An 8,092-nucleotide genomic window follows, 5' to 3' on the forward strand; every position below is an offset into this window, starting at 1 on the left:
TTGTAACGGTATTGACTATATTAAATATATACAACGAAGAGTGAGTCACAACTGCTGACTCACTCAACAAGAAGATAAATCACAGGTAGCAACTGCCTACCTGTGATAAAGAAAGAAAAATGAACGCGGAGGCCAGGCCCCGCAGACCCGAAATTCCCCACCGGTGTAGTGCAGAGAACCCCGAGCCTACAGGCCCGCAATACCCGCGCTACGGCTCGCTCCCCGCTGCCGACCCACCACCTAGTGTAACGGCGGTAGCCGGCTGCGTAACGGGTCACAAGCCGCAGCACAAGCACACGGGTCCCAACCCCGCAAACACTAAAGAAAGGAAAAAATTCCCCCAACAAAGGACTTCACGGGGCTATGCACACGCACAGCCCCACCCAAATGAATAGGGCCGTGCACGCTGCCACGGCCTAAACAAAGAAACACGTAGAAACGAATGGGCCGTGCACGCTGCCACGGCCCAAACAATAGACGTGTACAAATGAATAGGCTGGCGTGTACAGCACTGCGTACACAGCCAGCAACGAAAAACCAACACGAAAAACACCCAAAATATCACCAAAAATGAAACAAAAATCTGTAAAAACTAGACCTACTTGGTCTATAAACTAAGACGAAAAGGTAGATACAAAATTATCGACTAACGCGATCGAAAAACTTGATTTTCTTCGAAGACAACCCGGAGCTCCGGGGAGGCGTGGCTGTCTGAAAAGAACAGATACTACACATGATCTTAGCCAAAAGGCCGAGAAGCGATAACGATTAATATTAAAACAATAGCGCGGAAAGGGATTATTCGTCTTGAAATACTGTTTGCTATTGTTCTTCTTATTATTTATTTTTGCCTTTTTTTGTTTCCTGGTGTGAAAACAAAAAAAAGACTCCTGCGCGTCCACCGCAACTCAACGAAACCAGGGGAGAGAGAGATGAGCAAGAAATCTCCGGCTTTCTCAGATTAACAGAGACATATACATTCTTAAAAATATTTCTATCATGCATTTTCATACACCTCGATCATATTTCACCCAAAATCTTGTTGAAAAAATTAATCCAGACAAAAAATGGGATCAATGCATCAGTGAGCGAGAGCGTCGGCACTAAATGCCGTACGTACGATGTACCGGGACAAGCATATCAATAGATGGCGCCCTTCAACACTCCCGGTCATCGCGCCTCGGCGTTTCCCATCTGGGTATTTCTCAGGGCCTGCCAATGGGTCCCACATTAGGGGCGGGGAAATACTTCAGTTTGTCAGTAAGCTCCGTGGCCGAGTGGTTAGAGAGCACATGTAGAAAGTAATAGACCGTGGGTTCGAGTCCCAGCCTGCCGCTTTCCTTTAATTGCTTGGTTATTGTTTTGTTTTGTTATTTTTTCACTTACTTATTTCCCCTTTTTGTAATAATTACTATTTTATTTCATTGATTTATTGTTTATTTCGTCATGAAGTTATAAGAAGAAAATTCGAAAGAAAAGAAAACATTCGTCATACCGTTTTCATTTGCGCTTATAATACTTATGTATCAATATCAATGCGGTCCCGCGGGGAGTTAATTGAAGAGAGAGAAAGAAAGAAAAGAAACAAACGGGAAACAAATGTCAACGCACCATTATTTGTCCATTTTTGTAACCTTTGGTGAATAAGTCATTCACATTCTACATGAGGCAACATTTAAGACAATGCATATACATACATGTATGGCTAATGTACTCAGCCGGCCGGCCGGTCACATACGCAGTGCGTAAAATTTTGCATAATGATTAAGTTAAAGGACACAGTGGGAATTCTATCTGGAACAGTGTTCTATTGTTTATAAAAAAAATTAGAGAAATTGATTTCGGCTATGAGTGAAGGTAGAGGTGGAGTTAGACAGGCAGCGACAAATCTCTTTTTTGAAGGTTGTGGTGGCTCTGAAAAGAGCCTTTTGGGTTTGTGGATGCAAAGTAAGTTCTTTTCTTTACTTTGACACTTTGGCGGTCTTCTTGGGCAGAAGAACTTGCTGGATGTTGGGAAGGACACCACCCTGCGCGATGGTAACTCCGCTCATCAACTTGTTCAACTCCTCGTCGTTGCGTATAGCAAGCTGCAGATGGCGGGGATTAATTCTCGTCTTCTTGTTGTCTCGTGCAGCGTTTCCGGCCAGTTCCAAGATCTCCGCGGTAAGGTACTCCATCACTGCCGCAAGGTAGACCGGTGCACCGGCACCGACACGCTGGGCGTAGTTGCCCTTACGCAGAAATCTGTGAACACGACCCACGGGGAACTGGAGTCCCGCCCTGGAGGACCTGCTCTTGGCCTTGCTTCTTGCTTTGCCGCTCTTTCCTCGCCCAGTCATCTTGACAGTATAGTGACAGAAGATGAATGTACTCTGCAGTAAAGGTGGTGTGTGAATGAACCCACTTGGAAAACACAACACTAGTTATAGCGTTCTGGTGGATTGGCTGAAGCGTGCCAAGTAGCCAATCACGCGACACGGGCGTGCCCGTCGCACGGTTGGGTGCACCGCATCCATTTTGGACGCGGGGGACGAGGGAACAAAAAATTACAACTGTGTCATCGTCGTTCAAAGTAATGGAATCACTAGATAAAACACAGAAACATGCAACATTCTTACCTCCATTTTAAGACGTTTTATTGTTATTCCGCCGAAGAAGTCCCATGATCTTTCGACCAGCCTCCGCACAATGGCAGTGATTCGTTGCTCTCACGCGGCGGTTAAAACTGGCCTCGGTTTCTTGCTAGATATTTGTAACATCCCACAGACGAAATCCTAATTTATTTTTTAATAGTAACCCACTCAACAAAATGCAAGCACTCGTCCGGAGATTGAAAGAAATGACCAATTGAAAAAGGCTGTGGCATAAATTAAATTATGTGTTTACGACGACGACAAGACTCAGGGATTAACTTTAATCGCATTACCTCCCCTCGCCTCACGAAGGGTAAAAGCATATTAAAAAAAAAGAGAGAGAGTGAAAGGGACACAACAGAATAAAAAAAGGTTAGTTGTAAAACCTAAGAAATGGGCTGATCGGGCGAACTGAGCTGACTGGCAAATCTCTTTTTGGAAACTGTGTTGGCTCTGAAAAGAGCCGTTTGGTTTTGAAGCCTTCAAAATTTCTATTTTGAAGTCGTGTACTTGGTGACGGCCTTGGTGCCTTCGCTGACTGCATGCTTAGCAAGCTCCCCGGGAAGAAGTAGGCGTACTGCTGTCTGCACTTCACGGCTTGTGATGGTGGACTTCTTGTTGTAGAGAGCGAGGCGAGAAGATTCGCTGGCGATGCGCTCAAACACGTCGTTGACAAAGCTGTTCATGATGCTCATTGCCTTGCTCGAGATTCCGGTGTCGGGGTGCACCTGTTTCATCACTTTGTAGATGTAGATGCCGTAGCTCTCCTTGCGACGCCGGTGCCTCTTTTTGTTTGCGCTAACCGGACCCTTAGTATTTCCGGCCTTCTTCTGACCTTTTCCGCTAACTTTGGGAGCCATATTGGAGGACTTGGAATGTATCGGATCGTGAGATCGAATGAAAGACCAGCACGTCTTGGCCGGCTTTTATTGTGCACAGCTTGGATTCTGACCACCCATGCATCGTCCACTTTCCCGCCAGTGACCGCTAACCCATGCGTGAAGAAAGCGGTATGCGTGCATAGTTATACAATGCACGCACGGCACGACCCCCCCCCCCCCCTCCCCGGCAAGGGTATTTTTAGCCTTTTTCTCAGACTGACACGTGTATAAGTGTCCTTCTTAAATATTATTGTCTACTGAATTTCTGGGAAATAATAAAGTCATCTCCAGCGGAGGGCGAATTAATATGTCGTAGTGCACCAATACTTCTTTAAATGTTGTTTCCCCCTTATGCACCATCCATTTATAATGAATCATACAATGTAACGCAAAACCGACGAAAATAAGAGAACGAGTACCTGTAATTGTCAAAACAGATAGGAAATATATATCATTATTACCATGCCCATAACAATTCAATTTTGCCTGGAACACGTTTCGGATGAGGCATACGTATAGAACCCAAAAAGTGGAATGTATTTGGACAGAATATCAACAATAATAATTCGGAAAAAAATCAACGGCCCTTTATTCTTTATTTGAAGGAAAACTCAGGGATTGGACTTAATCTCTCTTTGAAGAAGTAGTGGCTCTGAAAAGAGCCGTTAGTTTTATTTCTTTTTGCGCACACAACGTGCTCAAGCTCGTTCACCCCGAATTCGGCGGGCCAACTGGATGTCCTTGGGCATGATGGTGACCCTCTTGGCGTGAATGGCGCACAGGTTGGTGTCTTCGAAGAGGCCGACGAGGTAAGCTTCGCTCGCTTCTTGCAATGCCATGACGGCAGAACTCTGGAATCGCAGTTCAGTTTTGAAATCCTGTGCAATTTCACGCACAAGTCTCTGGAATGGCAGCTTTCGGATCAGCAGTTCGGTGCTCTTCTGGTAGCGGCGAATCTCACGGAGGGCGACGGTTCCGGTCGGTACCGATGGGGTTTCTTGACACCGCCAGTCGCCGGTGCGCTCTTGCGGGCCGCCTTGGTGGCCAACTGCTTCCTGGGGGCTTTCCCCCCGGTGCTCTTTCTTGCCGTCTGCTTGGTGCGCGCCATGGTCAAGGGTATGGTTTGATGAACGGTGATCACAACTGAGTGCAGATTGAGCGAACGGACCCCGCCTCTTAAGGCCGGCGCATAGCATCCTAGGTTGGAAGCCTAACAATGGGCTATCTTCCGATTGGGTGCTTCGGGGGCCAAGCGGAGACGCTTCAGTGATCACGATTTCCGTACGTTGAAAAAGTATAGACGTTAAATTTCAATCGAAAATGCTGCTTTTCCGAGCCTATAGTATTATGAGCCCTCGGCAACAGAATCCATTTGGGATCGTTGTGACTACAATATTTCTCCCACCCCCTACTTGGGATTAATTGAACCCCAATAAACACCCCTCCCCCACCCCCTAAAAGAAAAGTGACAAACATACGGATTTCCCTGGCTGCTGTTTATGTTTGTTTTGTAATAAAGACAATAATCACACACACCCATTCGCGAACAAAATGTCACGGATCCCTCTATACGTTCCCCGCTATATCCTGAGACGAGCACCCAGTAATTATTACTTAATCGACTTTGACAAAAAATGGAGACCAGACATGTTTTACAGTGGAAATAGGGAGGGGAAAAGCAACTCTAAGAACACACATGACAAGGACAAGTGAAATCGAGTAAAATCAAGATTCAATCTCTTTTTTGAAATAGTGGTGGCTCTGAAAAGAGCCGTTCGGTTTGATTTTTGAATATGGTGTCTAGCCGCCGAAGCCGTACAGCGTGCGTCCCTGTCTCTTCAGCGCATACACCACGTCCATTGCAGTGACAGTCTTCCTCTTGGCGTGCTCGCAGTAGGTGACTGCATCGCGGATAACGTTCTCCAGGAAAACCTTGAGGACTCCGCGGGTTTCTTCGTAGATGAGCCCGGAGATACGCTTGACTCCTCCGCGGCGGGCCAGCCGACGAATGGCTGGTTTAGTGATTCCCTGGATGTTATCTCGGAGAACCTTGCGGTGTCGCTTGGCACCCCCTTTGCCTAGTCCCTTTCCTCCTTTGCCACGGCCAGACATGTTTGTGTCTCCTCAGTCGGTTGTAGATGATTCAATGGCCATCCCAGCCCCGGCGAGGCAACTTATAGGACATGCGCGGACGCGATATGAGCATGCGAAGCCATCAACTGTTACGGCGCCCTCTGGCGACCAATCGTGGCAGGAGCACTCATCCTGGGAAACAAACAAATCAGAAGCAAAACAAGGGGGAAAAGGGATAACAAATAAGAAAAGGAAGAAGATGCCTAGAAACATATTGCAACGAGACTCAAACAATACATTTATAACCAGACACAGAGGGGTCGTGGCCAAGCCTTTTTTTTTTTTTTTTTTTTTTTACACCTTGAACGGAAATCAATGGAAACGCCAACATCATAATTTAACAAGACTTTACACACTTACTAATATTTACCGTAATTCAATGTGAAAGCCCTGTCACCAAAACGTCAAAAGAAAACGAACCTTTAACGACGGGGCACCGTAGTCAGAACCTGTTTTTGTATTAATTTATGTTCCCCGAAGGGAGTGGGCCGAATCCCGGATGTACTGCTATACCGGGCCAACCCGTGGCCGGGACGAGGCAAGCCTCTATTCCACGGCCCAAATCCAAAAATCAGTTTAATATACTGGCTGTTCAATGAACAGCGTTTCAGATATTAAGCTGAAAAGAACAGATACTAATTTTTTGGTTTCGGGATCCTCCTAAAGAAGATCCCAGGATAGGGTAGTCACACTACACCTTAGTAAGTGAGGCTACGAGCCTCCCTACCCTTTGCCTAATAATTAAACTGACAAACACTTAACACGGACAAGACAAACAAACTGTGTAGCCACGCTACCCACGCGTTACCATGGTAGGGTACGACCCTAACTGTCTGCCGAAAAACCATATTCAAACAAAATGCATACTATACACATCCAGACGAAACTTCCAAACTTCGATAAAAAAGACCTAAAGGGTCTAAAACATGAGAGCGAAGACTCTCACAGGTTCGACACAAGGCTCTAAAGAGATGCCATGATTCTACTAAAAAAGGGCCTAAAGGGCCCCAAAACCAGGAGCTGAAAGCTCCCACACAAAAGGGACCAAAAGGGTCCAGTAAACCAGGAGCAAAAATTCTCCCACACAGAAGAGACCTAAAGGGTCTAAACAGCAAACACCAAGGGTTTCAAAAACCTAAAGGCGAAGAATTAGCTGACCTCCGACGACTGTGCAGAGAATTCCCCGCACGCACCACGTAGCACGGAAGCCGTCTTCGGTCAGCCTAGCAAAATCAGCACGAATTCTATCCCTGACCGCGCGCTTAATCCGATGGAGAACAATATCTGCGCTGGCAGTAGACTTATCGAACAAGGTCTCGCAACGCGAAGACCAAATAAGCCACTTGACAACGCAGATCAAGTACCAAACCAAAACACAATCTGCACGGTTATTCAAACCATCAGCATACAATACACAAGGTGCGGTCAGGAGAAATGTTCCCCCAAGATCCTCCCACCCACATGTTCAACCCAACCCCAAGGATATAGAAACAAAGGCACAATCCAAAAAAACATGGTTAATAGTTTCCGGTTGGCCACAACCGGCGCGGGGGCACTTGCCGGCCCCATAACCCCAATTAAGAACTTTTTGGGCCGTTTTCACGGCCCGCCAAATGATTCTCCAGTTCAGATCCCGGAGACGGTGATCCAAAACGGAGCAGTTAGCAAATTTAAAAACCAAGGCTAAGTCTTGGAGGACTAAGACCGGTTTCCTAACAGGATCTTGGCCGAAAAAAATCAGGTATAATTGGCGGGAGGTACCCGCTTCCCAGGCAAAATTCGGAGCCAGCTTAAAACAAGCAAGACCAGCTTGCAAAAATACCCATACCAAGAAGTGAGGTTCAAGTGCGTGCGGCTGCTGTTAGACCAAAACCCAACAGGCAGGATACTACGCAACGAAAATGTACCCAATAAAGGGCAAAAAACCTCCAAGGAGGACCATCAACATCCAACACGCTCCTCAAACCCCGAACAAAAGACTATCACATTTATGTCTGATATTAACTACGCCCAGCCCACCCTGATCAACAGGTTGAAAAAGGACTGGGCGCGAAACCAACTCGGTCTTATTAGACCAAATGAAACCAAAAATAGCCTTGTTCACCACCTTCTCCACCGAGGCGGGGAGGGGGTAAATAGGCGCTAGATAATACAGAGGCGAAAGAATAACTGAATTAACAACCAAAACTTTACCAAGAAGAGAAAGATTTCTCCCTTTCCATTTAGTAAGACAAGTGAGCAGAGCTGGAATTCGTTCCTTCCAGCTCTTCTCACCCATGTTTCCCTTACCAACAAAAAATACCATTAATTTTAATGGGAGTTCTGGTCCACTTAATGTCAACCAGAGAAGACATATCATCAGGCCAGGCCCCGAAAATGAGGCCTGAGATTTGGCCATATTCAGGCGAGAACCGCTCGCTAACTCATACTGTTTAATGATACCGA

General features: G+C 46.3%; 2 non-coding genes across 2 annotated transcripts; both read right to left on the reverse strand.

Moving 5' to 3' along the window:
* Window positions 1–567: 567 nt before the first annotated feature.
* LOC119733545 lies at window positions 568–763 on the reverse strand. Its single transcript, XR_005271900.1, has one exon. It is a non-coding gene; the product is annotated as a U2 spliceosomal RNA (small nuclear RNA).
* A 5,362-nt stretch (window positions 764–6,125) lies between these two features.
* Window positions 6,126–6,318, reverse strand: LOC119733474. The gene has a single exon (XR_005271844.1). It is a non-coding gene; the product is annotated as a U2 spliceosomal RNA (small nuclear RNA).
* Window positions 6,319–8,092: the final 1,774 nt, after the last annotated feature.

This window comes from Patiria miniata, unplaced genomic scaffold, assembly GCF_015706575.1.
Source record: "Patiria miniata isolate m_02_andy unplaced genomic scaffold, ASM1570657v1 HiC_scaffold_25, whole genome shotgun sequence".
Lineage (NCBI taxonomy): Eukaryota > Metazoa > Echinodermata > Asteroidea > Valvatida > Asterinidae > Patiria > Patiria miniata.